The sequence below is a fragment of the Juglans regia genome, chromosome 10, assembly GCF_001411555.2.
Source record: "Juglans regia cultivar Chandler chromosome 10, Walnut 2.0, whole genome shotgun sequence".
Lineage (NCBI taxonomy): Eukaryota > Viridiplantae > Streptophyta > Magnoliopsida > Fagales > Juglandaceae > Juglans > Juglans regia.
The window spans coordinates 8,991,566-9,006,570 of record NC_049910.1 but is presented as its reverse complement, the minus strand read 5'-3'; positions in this window follow the sequence as shown (position 1 = coordinate 9,006,570).

Here is a 15,005-nt window from a genome sequence, read left to right as displayed (position 1 = left end):
ATTAAGGGTGTACAAAAACCGACAGAGAACCAGTCAACCAATAGTAGAAATAAGTTGAAACAGACGTCAGCCGGTTCGGTTCTGGTTTGAACCTGGTTAAAACCGTTAAACCGGCCTATTATATATATATATATATATATATATATCTTAGATTCGTTCTACACATATCATTTAGAAAAATAAATTAGAATGAAACGAAGCCATTTGGTTTAAACAATTTAGGGTTTAATATCCCCTTCCCTTATTCTTCTTCTCCCAATTCTCATCTCTCTCTCTCTCTCTCTCTCTCTCTCTCTGTGTGTGTGTGTGTGTGTGTGTGTGTGTGCACCTTCCATCCCCCTCTCTCATCACCACACCGAACCATTCTCTATCTCTCTCTTTTTCTGAGTTTTCGTCTCATCGCGATGCCAAAGGGGCATCGATGATCGACCGGGATCACGCCGAAATCGATATCGCCGGTTTTATTCATGTATATAGGTTGTCAATTCAATTCGGTTCTCACCCCTAATTTACATGTTGACATGTAAATACATAATGTATTGTGTATTCATTATGAAAAATTCTATTTTATAAATAAATACGGATAACATATCTAATAAAGTGTTTATATAAAATAATTTAATTTTGAAGATAAATTTTAAAATTTAAATTATACAAATAAAATGTTATCATTTAAGTAATGTGGATGGTGTGTTCTACACACCGGCTTGAGAATTAAGGCTGAAAATCAAATGGATCATATATTGGTATGTATAAAATCTGTCAAATTGACTAACTAAGTGGGAGAAAACAGGCTGGAACATTTATGGTCGGTTCGACGATTTTCAAATCGATTTTACAAACACAAACCCAAATCTAGAAAACGACCAAAACAATAGCATGATCGTCAATCGATAACAGAAGTAACAAATATGGAAAACCCCAAAAATATACTACATATTCAATGATTTATATTGTAAAATTTCATAATAAATAAATATGGAAGGCTAAAAGCAAATTTAGCACTCAGAAAATCAAAATCATACTGATTGAGACTGGGAGAGAGAGAGAGAGAGAGAGAGAGAGAGAGAGAGAGAGATTGGACGTTAGATATAGAGATGGCATCGGGGCAAGATGGATCTCATCGACAACATGAAGGAGGAGAGAGGTTGTGTGGCACTACGGTTGTCGGCTAGTGCTTGAGAGTGTAGAGAGAAGTCATAGAGAATCGGGATGAAGAAGAGAGAGAGGGGCATGGTAATTAAACCCTAATTCAAAACAGTGCCGTTTGATATATTAAACCTAACAACGTCGTTTTATATATATATATATTTTTTCTAAAACTGTATGTGCAAAAAACGTTGTTTAATTCACTTAACTCGAGTGACGTCATTTTACATAAGAATAATATATATATATACATGGTAGTTTGAACCTAGTTCAAACTAGAACCGAACTAATTGTCATCGATTTCTATCATTTTCTATCACCGACTGATCGATTCTCCACCAGTTTCGACCGATTCCAAACTCCAGCGGCCAGTTATGATTGGCAACAATCAGTCTCGTCGATTTCTGTACAACCCTATTGAGAATAGAATAACTTATTCATTAAAGTTATAAAAAAAATTAAAATACAAATATTTTTTTATATTAAAAAAATTATTATAAAATATTTTTTACCCCTAATTTACATGTTGACATGTAAATACATAATATATTGTGTATTCATCATGAAAATTTTTATTTTATAAATAGATGTGAATAACATATCTAATAAAATGTTTATATGACATAATTTGATTTTAAAAATAAATTTAAAAATTTAAATCTTACAAATCAAATATTACTATTTAAGTAATATGGATAGTATGTTTTACACACCAACTTAAAAATTTGGACTAAAAATCGAACTAATCATATATTGGTATGTATAAAATCGGTCGATTTGACCAACTAAGTGAGAGAAAACTGGCTGGATCACTTCTAGTCGGTTCTACTATTTTCATATCAGTTTTACAAACACAAACCCAAACCTAGAAAATGACCAAAACAATAGCATAATCGTTAAATATGGAAAACTTCAAAAATATAATACATATTCAATTATTTATATATTGTAAAATTTCATAATTAAGAGTCTATTTAGTATATCAATAAGCAGACTTATAGTTCAAAATATGATATTATACGATGTAAATAGAAGGGCTATGATAGTTTTGATGCAATCTGAACAAAGGGGCAAATTTGAAGTGAAATAAGTTTTCACATTTTTAAATTTAGTGCTCTTAATATTAATTTAAATAAAATTTGATACTTTCTTATTACTACACAGCTCATGAAAATTAAACTTCCAAGTATACATATTAAATAATAGTTATTATCATAATATATCAATCATCATGTATCTTGTAATTAACTGTGAGTTATTAGAGAATTACTGCAGTTATAAAATTTTTTTTATAAAAATAAATTCATAAACTAATGTGAATTATGTAATATGTTATATATATTTTATAATAAAAATAATTTTATAATTTAATGTACCATATTAAATTACGTCGAAATGTGAGTTTATTGAATCTCAAATCTCTACATGACTAAAGTATTTCTAGAATCTTTATATTTTAAACTTAAAAATACTTCAAATTTATCTATGCGTGTAAATTGAAAAGCCTATGAATGAATACACCCAATTGCCCCCCGGGGGTTGAATTTTCGTTGGCGCGGGTTCTATTGAGTCGATGACACTGCAGTGCGCAATATGCGCACTCAAGTCTCAAGCCTAAGATTCTCCTATTGATGTCCTTGGTCACTTGTAGTGCGTACCGCGCACTACTTGCGCATTAGATCGAACGTACTCTCTCCCGGCTTGGTCCCTTTCTATTCCTTTAATGTTTTGGGCTTTTCCTGGTCTCTGCAAAATGCGAGTCAAAACTTTATTAGTTCCGTTCCGTCTACTCTTTCATGAAAACAACAGGTACTCGCTATTTTGAACGGCACCTGTTGAAGCAAGGGTCACACATCGCATATGTTCTCTAATTTTTTTAAGGCAAAATTACTGTATTAATCAACAGGGTTTTGATTTTTCTTAAACTGACATTTCTTAGAGTTAAATAATAATAATAATAATAATTTCGAAACTATGTCCGAATTATATCTACATATTAAAAAAAAATTCTATACACTACACTATATCATCATCTCACTTTTATTTTATTATACAAGATGTGACATATTTATCACTATTAAATAATTTTTTATATATACAATTTTTATTTTTGTTTTAATCTTTCTCTTTCAATTTTATGAAAATAGTTTAGAGTTCTCGTTTTTATAAAGGGTGAATGTGAGTTTTTCATGCCATGGAATAATTTGTATAATACATTTTTAATTTTTAAGTGCGCACAGTATCTTTGAATAAAGTACATAAATTTATGACCCACAAAAAAATATTATTTTCAATAATAGATCTAACTATTTTTTAAATAGAAGATGTAGATTTGCATATTTTAAAATTATATTTAATATTATTACATGACACTTTTTTTTTTTTTTAATGAAATTACTGCCTTAACATATGTTCAAAATAAGGTTCAATACTAGTCGGAGTCGCGTGCCTTTTATGAAGGGTGTATATGTATAATATATATATGTATAGCATGGTAGAAATAGTAATTCCTTATATCCATAGGAAAAAAGAAAAAAGTTCGCCTAGATTGGTGATTAGGACAGAAGCTTGGATTTGGGCGGCTTTGTTTGACTTGTTGAGTCACTAATAAATTGGAAATTTCCTGACTGCCTTGGGGGAGCTTCTAGCTGGGTCCGATTCACAAAGGGTAGGTTGTGTGCAACCTTTTTCTATTACTTTGACCCCGAAATTAGTTTAAGTTTTTTAGATAAGTAGTGATTTTATATAGTATTGTAATAAAAGTATGGATTTGAACTTTGACTCTATATTTTATTTTATTTAATTAAATATTTTACGTGTTGAGTTCACTTGAGTGAAGTTTGGCCTACACTTGAAGGAGAGTGTTGAAAATATAATTTAAATAATTAAATTTACCTCTTCCTACTGGCTTAAATTTTTGTGTCAGTAGTGATTTCACACTTGTGACTTTAATAGTGACCTTCAAGAGATGTGTGCTTATTTAAGGAGTAATATTACTATGCCTTCTAATTTATACCACTCAATTTACCCTCTTGATGTGGCACTACAAAGCGATACACGTGGCTCATTAAAAAAAATTAAAAACACAAACATATAAAGTTTTATTTTAAATATATATATATTTAAATTTAATAAGACACGTGACATCACATTGTAGTATCACATCAAGAAAATAAAGTGAGTGATATAAATTAGAGGACATAATAGCATTACTCTTATTTAAGACGTACATTGAGTTTTCTCTCATGCACCATGTTTGTTGTTGGAGTAGGATATCTTAGTGATGTATTCTATTTAATTTCCTTGTAGAGATAACTTGCCGGACATCTTTCTCTAGAACAAATTCCTAAAGAGCCATCATGTGAACTTGAGTAAAAGCTATGATGGTATAGATGCTTATCCCAAAAGTGGAGAGGGGGCATGTGCCGTGTAAACCATATGAGTGGTCATGAATGAGTTGTCCCAACACACACACACACACACATATATATATATAGGAAAATATAAAATTGCAGCCTACTCTACTGTGCGCTGCAGCCGCAGCACACTCTACTGTATTGAGTGTAAAAAAAAAATAAAAAAAAACCACGCAGGTATGCTGCGGCTACGGGCTAATGCTAAGAATTCCTCAAATATATATATTTATAGTAGCAATTTTTGTGTAAGTGGAGCGGATAATAGCATAAAAGTTGACATAGAAATGGCCTCCGCAGTTGGGGAGCAAGATGCTTTTGTTTGTTGCATGTTGGCTTGGGCAATTCCTTGGCCAAGTACGTACTTCAATAAAAGTATCTCAAAAAATAATTGTTCCATCCTCCATTAAAAAAAACCTCAACTACAAGCTTTGTAAAGGAATCGTCCTCTTATTCACACGTCTCTTATATAAGGGAAGTTGCTTCCAAATTGGTAATGGTTTATCAATTTACATATATATATATTATATATATAGTTCCAACACTTTGGATTCCTTCCATTGCACCCAACCCGCATCCCCTCCCATATCAACGGCAATGCCTCTCATCAGCTTACACATATCTTACATCTGATCAACCAACACTGAACACTCAATGCCTAATACCTTCAAAATGTAAGTATTTTCTTGAATATTCCTAGGTCTCCTTTGCGTACAAGTGTATTCTCAGATATTTTCATATATTTTCAAATATTTTATTTCCAAACATACTCAAACATAAAATACTTTTCAATTTTAAATTTTTAACTTTTTCATTTAATCATTACAACTTTCCTAAACTTTCAAACAAAACATAAAAAGTAATTCAACTTTTTCAAATCTCAAAACAAGAATAATATTAAGAAATTATATTTAATAATATTTTAATTTTAATTTTTTCTCTCATTTCCTAAAACTCAATAAACATCCAAATTCAAATCATTTCACTAACATTTACAAACAATCTCACTATTCACAGATATACTAAAATATTCTAAGTATCCTAACGAAACCTTACTATTTACAGATATACTAAGATATATTGAGATTGCCCCATTTAGATTTAGAGTTGATCTTATCTCATCTCATTTCATCTATTCATTACAACTTTTTCAAATCTCAAAATAATATTAATATTAAAAAATAATATTCTAACAATATTTTATTTAACTTTTGGAAAGTGCTTCACAACGGTCGGGTTGCAAATCTCACAAACACAAACCTCCATTCATCTCAAGCCACGTAGGAAAAAGCACTCTAAGAGAAATACACTCTACCACAGAGAATCAATTCGTATGTGCTAACTCGTTTCTCATTTGCACCATCCTCTGTCCTTCTCTTCGTCGCTACTCTCTGTGCACTACCCTCAGTCCGACACCGACGCCGAAGCCGACTCAAGCATCTCAGTCTGACGCTAACGCTGACGCCGACTCAACCATCTCAGTCCAACGCATCTCTATCGCCGATCTCCCCCATCTCCGTCAATCATCTCTATCTCTTCTCCATCAAAACCAAATCAAACCAAAATCCACAATCAAACCAAAATCAACCCACAATCAAACCATAATCCATTCAAAATCACAGTGAAACACATCTCAAACTCGTAATCTCAGATCATCAAGTATAGAGAATAAGCTCAAAATCACAGTGAAACCCATTGCAAACCCGCAATCTCTGTGGCACTGGGTTGATGCCAGAAAGATGTTTGTGGTAAGGATTGGGTAGAGAATCTCATCGGCGGCACTAGGAGGGTCACGATTAGGGGCTGGAAGTGAGGAGAGTGGCGGAGAGAGTGGCTTTGGTGTGAGAATCAATTAACAGGGAAGGGATTGTGGCAAAGAGGGGGCTTGAGTTCCTTGTGCGACGACAGAGAGAGGGGCTGTTGTCGTGGTAGTGAGGGTGGTCGTCTTGGCGGAGAGGATTCCGTGGGAGAGAATGAAAGCCAAATTGTCTGAGTCCGTGGGGAAGAGAATGGAGAAAGGGAAATCACGAAGAGAGATAGAGAATTTCTGATGTAGTGCTAGTTCAGAATAAGTGTGGTGGAAGTCCTAGGTGTTGCTATGTGATTGGGAGGCTGTTATTTGACTAAAACCAGCCCGACCAATCCTAAGGGATTCTCTTAACTTTCATCTTAACTCACAATTGTGATACCCATATGATATGAATAAGGGTAGGTGGTGTATGAGATCCTACATTGCTTGGGAATGAGAAGTTCTTGCTCTTTATAAGATTCCAATGGAGTTTTAATTGTATCATTGACTAGTCCTTTTGGAGTATAGGGCATGTGGTTTGGGCCTTCCATTGGGGCGTTACAAATGGTATCAGAGACTATCCCAACCAGAAATGTGGGACTTGAGTCGTGCCACCTACAATGGACAAGCCCGACGAGGATGTTGAAAATTTAAGGGGGGTAGATTGTGATACCCCATATGATATGAATAAGGGTAGGTGGTGTATGAGATCCCACATTGTTTGGGAAGGAGAAGTTCTTGCTCTTTATAAAGTTCCAATGGAGCTCTAATTGTATCATTGACTAGTTCTTTTTGGAGTATAGGGCATGTGGTTTAGACCTTCCATTAGGGCGTTACAACCCAAACAAAAACTAGTTCTAAATCGCTGACCCAATTCCTAATCACATGCATGATTTCAAACAAAAAAACAGAGACAAGCTAAGAGAGAGAGAGATAGAGGGATAGCATGGTGAGAGAGAAACCCTAGATGAAGATTTTGAAGCCTATGAGTAGCTCTATCTAGAACTAGTTTTCGTCTAATGTGAAAAGCCCTAGATGAAGAATCGGAAGTCTTTGAGCAACTCTTTCTCGAGTCGGTTTCTGTCAAGCTGGTTGCTGTTGATCTTGAAGAGCCTTGGGAGAACATTTGGAAGCCTCGCATGCTCTCTCTAGAGGAGCTAGTTTTTGGGGGAGAAACAAAGGAATATGAAAGCAAATGATTTAATTTAAATGAGGGAAAAATCGATATTTCATATATGCTGACATGGAGGGTATGCACTATGCAAGGTGTGTTAAGTTGAAGACATCCGAATAGCGTTCTAATTTCTTCATCCTACCATTGGTAGCGCCGCCCAATTTCTATCCACCATGACCACACCGTCCTGACATCATCCATCGCTCAATGCGTGTTTGCCATGTGCCACTGCCAACACGCATGGCTGTCACACACCACCTCATCATCTTGAATTTCTATCTTCTTTTGACACCAACAAATTATAATTGGATGTTAGTTGGTTTGTCAGGTATGATATGAAAATATGCCCCCCCCCGGATTTTTCTTGTCTTTCTTCTAAGGACCATCAACTTCAAATTTGCACCTAACCGCCGCCCACTACCCTACCACATGCACCCCCACAGGGAGTTTCCTAGTGTCTAGCTCCACTTCTCCATGAAACATCACCCCATTTTGACTAGCACATTAGCCCCACACACTGTTGCAAAGTTTGCCTAGAGTTTTGTGCTTCTTTTTATGAAAATTACGTTTGAATATTCAATTGTCCAACAATGTGGAGAGAAGATCGTCAATGCATGATAGCCACAAATCGAACAGCTCTTGTGCACATCCTAGCATTAATGAACTTTCTTTCAATTAGCAAAGGTGCCTTCATGACGGCCTTTTCTCAACTACAAGTCTACGAGTTAATAGATTATGGAATTGGAATCATTGCATTTCATTTTTCCTTTTTAATTTTTTTTTTCACATGCTGTAATGTTTGTGTTGTGATATTTATTGAGTTCTCCACCCCATTGTTACTCTATTCTAGGAGTGTAAACTCAAATAAAAAAATCGGTTCGATTTTTAAAATATAAAAATCGGCCCGGTTTCTATTTTAGGATTTTTTAGACCGGACCGGTTGATTAAAAAAAATAAAAATAATATTTTTATATATAAATTTTATACAAAATATTTTAAATATATATTAAATATTAATATAAATAAGTTTTATATATAATGTTTATAATTATACATTAAATGTTAATTTATAATTTCATATATATATATATATACATATATATGAAATAATTTCATATTATAATTTATAAATTATTACATTAAATGTTAATACTAATATATAAGTTTATAAATAATACTAATAGTCTAATATAGACTATAGATTATAGTTATACTTATAATTAATACTAAAAGTTTTTACTAAAAGATTATAACTAATACTAATACTTATAATTAATACTAAAAGTTTTTTTTTTATAAACAAATTTTTAATGACAAATTGTGAAATTTACATTTTAAAAAAATCGAAAAATCGGACCGGACCGGAAACCGATAAAACTGAAAGTACCGGTTTAGGAGGGTAACCGATGTGTAATCGGTTTTGAAAAATATAAAACCGATACATACCGGTTCGGTCTTAGATTTTATCCAAAACCGGACCGGACCGGACCGGACCGGTTACACTCCTACTCTACTCTTAGTTTTCTTTTTTCTCTTTCAAAAGAAAGATTTAATTTACTTAACTGGTGAGACAGATTGAGAAATTTGTGTCTGTCATTGTCTAAAGCTACTAAGCAAGATCCTTCTAACTGATATAACATTTAAGCCAATGCCATCTATCACCTATCGCCTCTATTTCAACCTCAGTTGTTGCCAAAAAGTTTCTTAGGACCTATTTGGGAAGACAATTGCTCTAAAATATTTTTAAACTATTTTATTATTATTTACAAATTACTCACTATTATTTTACTATTGTTTATAATAAATTATTTCATTATTATTTATAAATATTTTAAAATATTCTTAATATTTAAACGATACGTTAAAGTAAGTAATTAAACTTAGAAGACAATAGAAAAGTTGAATGGGTTTCAAGGTTCATAAAGGTTGGTTTTTATTTGGGTTAATATTTGTTGATGTCGTGTTTCATAGGTCTGGGTAACTTCACGCTCTCGGTATATGAGCGATCACCTGCACAGAACTCGGGCCGGGGAGGGACCTCAAGGTCCGTTGATTCTCCAATATTTAAGTCAGTATGGTGAAGAAGAAGATGATAAACAATAATGAAGATGAGAGTGTAAGGTGATAGTGATAGATTGATTGATTGATTACTTTGTCCGCTGCTGGTAGCATCCTATTTATAGTTACCGACCAGGTCCCTACCCATAGCGGGGTGTTGTATAGCAGGGGATAATACGCTTGTGTTGTTGATTCACCGAGCTGCTTCTGTGCCATCTCCTTGTCGAGCCATGAAGGGCTCAGGCTTGTTACGCGTTGCACGGGCCTTGGGTCGCATTGAATGCGTGCCCATGCCTTCTGCTCTAGGCAGCATTAAATGCGACATGATTTCTGCCGTGGGCCGCATTAAATGCTGCATGCTTTCTGTCCCAGGTCCCCAAGTCCCCAGGTCCCTTCCATCTAGTGATATATGCCATGTCCCTTCCTTCTCAAGCCTTGCCTTCGTCCTTTGTTCTGTCAGCCTGGCTCGACCCGGGTCTCTCTCCTGCCCGAGCCCTGATCCAGGTTGTTTGCTTGACTCAGTCCATGTGATATGATTTGGCCCAATATAAGGGATTTTCTCCATTCACAATTCCTCGCGAATTTTCAGTACACTCATGGGTTAGGAATTCTAAGAGATTTTTATTTTTATTTTTTAAACTTTGGTCTGGAAATGTAGAAGACAAATGGGCACTCACCTATTCACTGTTGTCGTGAACCGATCTCTCTGTAATCATTAACGCCGGCCTCAATAATTAAAGCTGCTTTCTGGCGTGCCAACGTTGCCTAGGATTGGTTCGTTTTGTGTACGCATGTTGTAGGTAAACGTTACGCCGTTTTCCTGCAACTAAGGTGTCTCTTTGAATCCTGTGTCACTGTTTCGGATATGCAACTATTACGTTCCTATTTATTTTTTCTACCTTGTTCCTTCTTCCCCTTCTTTCCTTTCTTCTTCGTCTCGCTCTTTTCCTTTGCCTCTTCTAAGCTCTAAAAATTTTCCTGATTCTTCCATATACTCTTACCATGACTAAGCGAAGCACGAACGAGGCCCAATTCAAATATTACGCTGGGAAGGGGTGGAAGTCAACTATGGCTGGTAACGAATTTTATAATTCTGCAGAGAGTTCCCCATTCCTGCTGAGACTGCTCTAGAACTCCCTCATCCTCGTGCTACAATGGTTGACGAGCAGGGTTTGTCGACGAATGTGGCTCTTTATCCTCACATGTTTTCCATTGGCTTGTGTCTGCCATTCTGCCGTCCGGTGCGTGACATCCTAGACTTCCTGCAGTTTGCTCTGGCGCAGCTTAACCCTAATGCTTGGCGTTTGGTCCTAGCCAGTTATGTGACCTTTCAGATCGTTCAGAGGATTACCCCGACCAAACTGCCCAGGAGTTTATGAGTGTGTACCAAATCAATCGGCTTGATGGGAACTATTGCAGCTTCCAATCCTATTCTGTTGAAAGATGATTCACTATTTTGGAGAGGCGTTATTCTTCAATAAAGGAATGACACTGGCGATTCTTTTTCATTAGGGGCTTTGGATGGGAATGTCCGGAGGGGGAGCGTGAATACAACGAGTTTCCAGTTTGATCCGTTTGGGGTAAGGTTCCGACCACCAAATCTCTTGCTATTACACTGTCGGAGAGAAAGGAATTCAGAATTGCCTCTGTCATATCCTGGGTTATGGCTCATCTCGACCTAGTCGAAACCGACGCACTACTGAATGACGATTACATTCGTTGCTACCTTGTTCTCTCGCACTGTGTTCATGTGTTAGGTCGGAACTTCTTATCGGGTTCACCCTCTTCTTCAAGAGAGAAGAGTCTTGAAACTTCTCCTCCCGAAGGAAAATGCGCCAAGCGGTCCCGTACAGAGGAAGTGACTTCCATTCCCACCTAGTCGGTTCTTGCCGGAGAGATTCCGGCCACTTCACCGCCCCCCACTAAGCCAGATGCTCCTCTTAAGAAGAAGAAAAAAGGCTCTCAGCAAGTCGCCCCCATAGGGCAGTTCTGGCCAAGCCGCTCCAGGGAGTGGCTCTCACCGAGTTGCTCTTAAGAGTAGTTCTCACCGAGTCGCTCCGGAGAGTAGCTTTCACTGAACTGTTCCTAAGAGTCGTTCTCGCCGAGCTCCTTCGGTGGGCAATACTCAACAAACTGCAGAGGGTTCCCACCAAGCTGTTCCAATAAACAACCCCTCTGAAGGTAATTCTTCGAAACTTCTAAATTCCTTCCCTTTGTTAAATTCGCTTAAGTAGAGGATGATGGCGTTGAGCCTTTTTTATTTTATTTTTTTGCAGGCCCCACAAGGGGAGAAGGAGCAGAAGCGGCCGTTACCTTTCTTTTTGCTTCGGCCTTTGAAAACTCAGTGCCTCGGGGTCCCGGGAAAGCGACGGGTGTTTTTCCTTCCTTCGAGGAGACTCTCTTTGAGGAGGAAGTCCCTTTTTGCAGGCGACCAGCTCACTTCGAAGAAATGATTGCCGAGGTTGAGGCATCCTTTGGGGTGTGTTTCACCAACTCCCATATTCCACCCCCGGAGCTCTCTGGTCCAGCTTCCTCTAGTGGCCTTTCGATTTCCATTCCAATGGTCTCCTTTTCTCCTCCCGTTCTGCCTTTGGAGATAGAAGTTACTCCCACCGGGGGTGAGGGGTTAACCTCTTGGAGATTGCGGAGCCATGCACTGCAGAGGTTGTTGAACGGCTCAAGGCCTTGAAGCCGTGTTCCAAGGGGGCTACAGAACCCATTCCTCCAGAATTTCCAATTCTCTCACCAGCGTCAGAACAAGCTGTCGAGCCAGTTCCCTCAATGATACTAGAAGTTTCTCATTTGGTTGGCGTCGCTCAGGTATATGTTCTTCCTCCTTGGCTTTTCTCTGCTCATTCATCATTCTTTTATCATCTGCTAAGCCACTTGTTTACCTCTGGAAAGCCATGCCCCTCAAGATGAGTCTTCTCTTTTGCAAGAAGACATTGTAATAGTGGAGGAGGAGGATGATTCTTCCCCCGCTTGCAGCCCCCCTTGCTCAAAAGCTGCCCTTGGCGAGAATTCGACCCAAGCTAAGGAACTGCCCGGTTCCCAATTTATCCTCCAGCAGGATCCACCCGTTGAAGTTTCTTCTCTGCATGAGGAGGAACCTAATCTACCTCCCATACATGCAGAGGCTATTCTACCATTGGTGTGTGCCGAGCCATCTTCCTCTTCTGGGCTAGGGAGTTCACAAGGTCCCGGGCCGAGTTGTAAAAGGGTCTGGGCAGAATCTTTCGAAGCGCATGCCCAGAAGTTCATATCCCTTTTTGCCAATGTAAGTACCTTTCCTATATTGCCATTTCGGTTTTTCATACTTTGCTAATGAATTTTGTTGCTGTTGATTTCTCAGGCCGCTGATCAGCTAGCCGATATGGTTTCTCGAGAACAAGAGGTTCTTGAAGAAGATTTTCAAACTCAAAGGGCGTTAAACAAGCTTCTGAACCTTCGATGGGAAAAGTTAATGGGTGACCTCTGTGCTCTAGAGGTGGAGAACGAGTCCCAGAGAGGGGACAATGCACTCTGTCATTAGAAGATACGTGACCAGCGGCAGGAAGCCAAGAAGACGTGAAAATTGCTGAAGATAATGGCCATGGAGCTCGAGGTTAAGGATAAGGAGCTCCAATTGAAGAACATGGAGATGGACATACTTTGAACTAAGATGTCCTCAACACTCGAAGGTTTAGAGTCTGCAAAGAAAGACCTTAAGGATCTTCGAGTCCAGTCTGGTCCCTTTTTCGTTGAGAGAGACGATGCCCGTTCCGAGGCTCTGAGGCTAGAGAGCGAGCTGGAGTTTGCTCAAGAAGCACTGAGGCAGAGCGAGGAAATCGCTAAAGCATTGGTGAATGAGAAGAAACGTGCGGTTGAGCTGGAGCGCGAGCTGGAATTCGCTCAGGAAGCGTTGAGGCAAAGTGAGGAGACAATTGAAACGCTGGCTAGTGAAAAGAAGCGCGCTACCCAGATTCGATGTTGCATGTTTCATAAGTACCTGGGGATAGCCAAACAAGGAGATGTGACGACCCACGCCTCAGTTTCTCGCATGAAGTCTTCTTTAGGGGCAGCTCGGTACCGCGTATACCAGCTGGAGTCCCAACTCAGAAAGGCTCCCGCCCTTCGCAACAAAACTTGGATCAATGGGTATAAGGAGGTTCTCAAGCGTCTTCAGGAAATGCTTATTCAGAACATCGAGACCGATCTCCGTACTCTAAATCTTCGAGAGATCTCACCGAACATGAATGCCTACAAGAAAATGTTAACGTGGGGGTTGAAGGAAATGCCCTTAGCCTTCTGCGATGCTCCCTTTTAGTTCCCAATTTCCCCTCATGTCGCTCGCATGTATTTGTCCCTTTTGTTTTTTGTAATTTTGACGATAGCAATGACATGGTGCCTTTTATTTATACATATATCTCTCGTTTGCTTTGGTATTGCTCACTGTATTTGCCAACCTTTCTTCTTTATTGAACTGTTTAACTCCATTCATCGTTGATGGAGATGGAGATTCCATGCTAATAGAGTGGTGAGTGAGACCCTTTCGTATAGATGGGTACCGAGCAAGTACTTTGGTTAGGGTGATTGCCGAGTTGCAGTCCTTCGCACTGATCTAAATCCTTGTCGAGTCCTCATATTTGTATGGAGGCATGTCAATAGTTTGTGCGCTACCTTTGCTGTTTTTGGGCTTGTTGTTAACTTTTCCACGTGCTTTACACAGCACGTCGGTTGAGGCTTTACATTTAACCTTCTTATTAACTGCTCTATAAACTTCGTGGAATGTGCCAGTTGGGATTTCCCGTAATTAATCTCCTCATTAACTGCTCCATGAACTCCGTGTAATGTGCCGGTTGGGATTTCCCGTAATTAATCTCCTTATTAACTGCTCCATGAACTCTGTGTAATGCACCAGTTGAGATTTTTCGTAATTAATCTTCTCATTAATTGCTCGATGAACTTCGTGTAATGTGTCGGTTGGAATTTCTCGTATCCTTGAATCTCAAGTGCCTACGCTTTTCCATGGGGGAAGCGTGGACGACCTGGGAGGCCTTAGGGACACATGGTTGTCCAGGGAGGTCCCAAGAGTTATGGTACCCCAGGGACGTCAAACGTCACTCTCACCTATAAAAGGGTCCCTTTCCTTTTCATGGGAAACTCACCCCACCCGCATCTCTTTTCTTCCTCCCAAACTTAGTGATCTTATATGATGTTCTTCTTTCCTATCGTGTTTTACAAGGGGCAATGTCTTCTCCTTTGGTGCTTAGGCTGTCGTTGGTTATGGCGATTCGAATACCGAAGAAGAAACAAACTTTTCATATCTCTTGTCCTTGTCCTTTTGCTTATGACACATCGCTTGTTCTTGCCCCTTGCTTACAGGGGTCGACCCCCGTAAACATTGCATCAGAACTCGCATCCTATGAGTTCTGTATGGTGC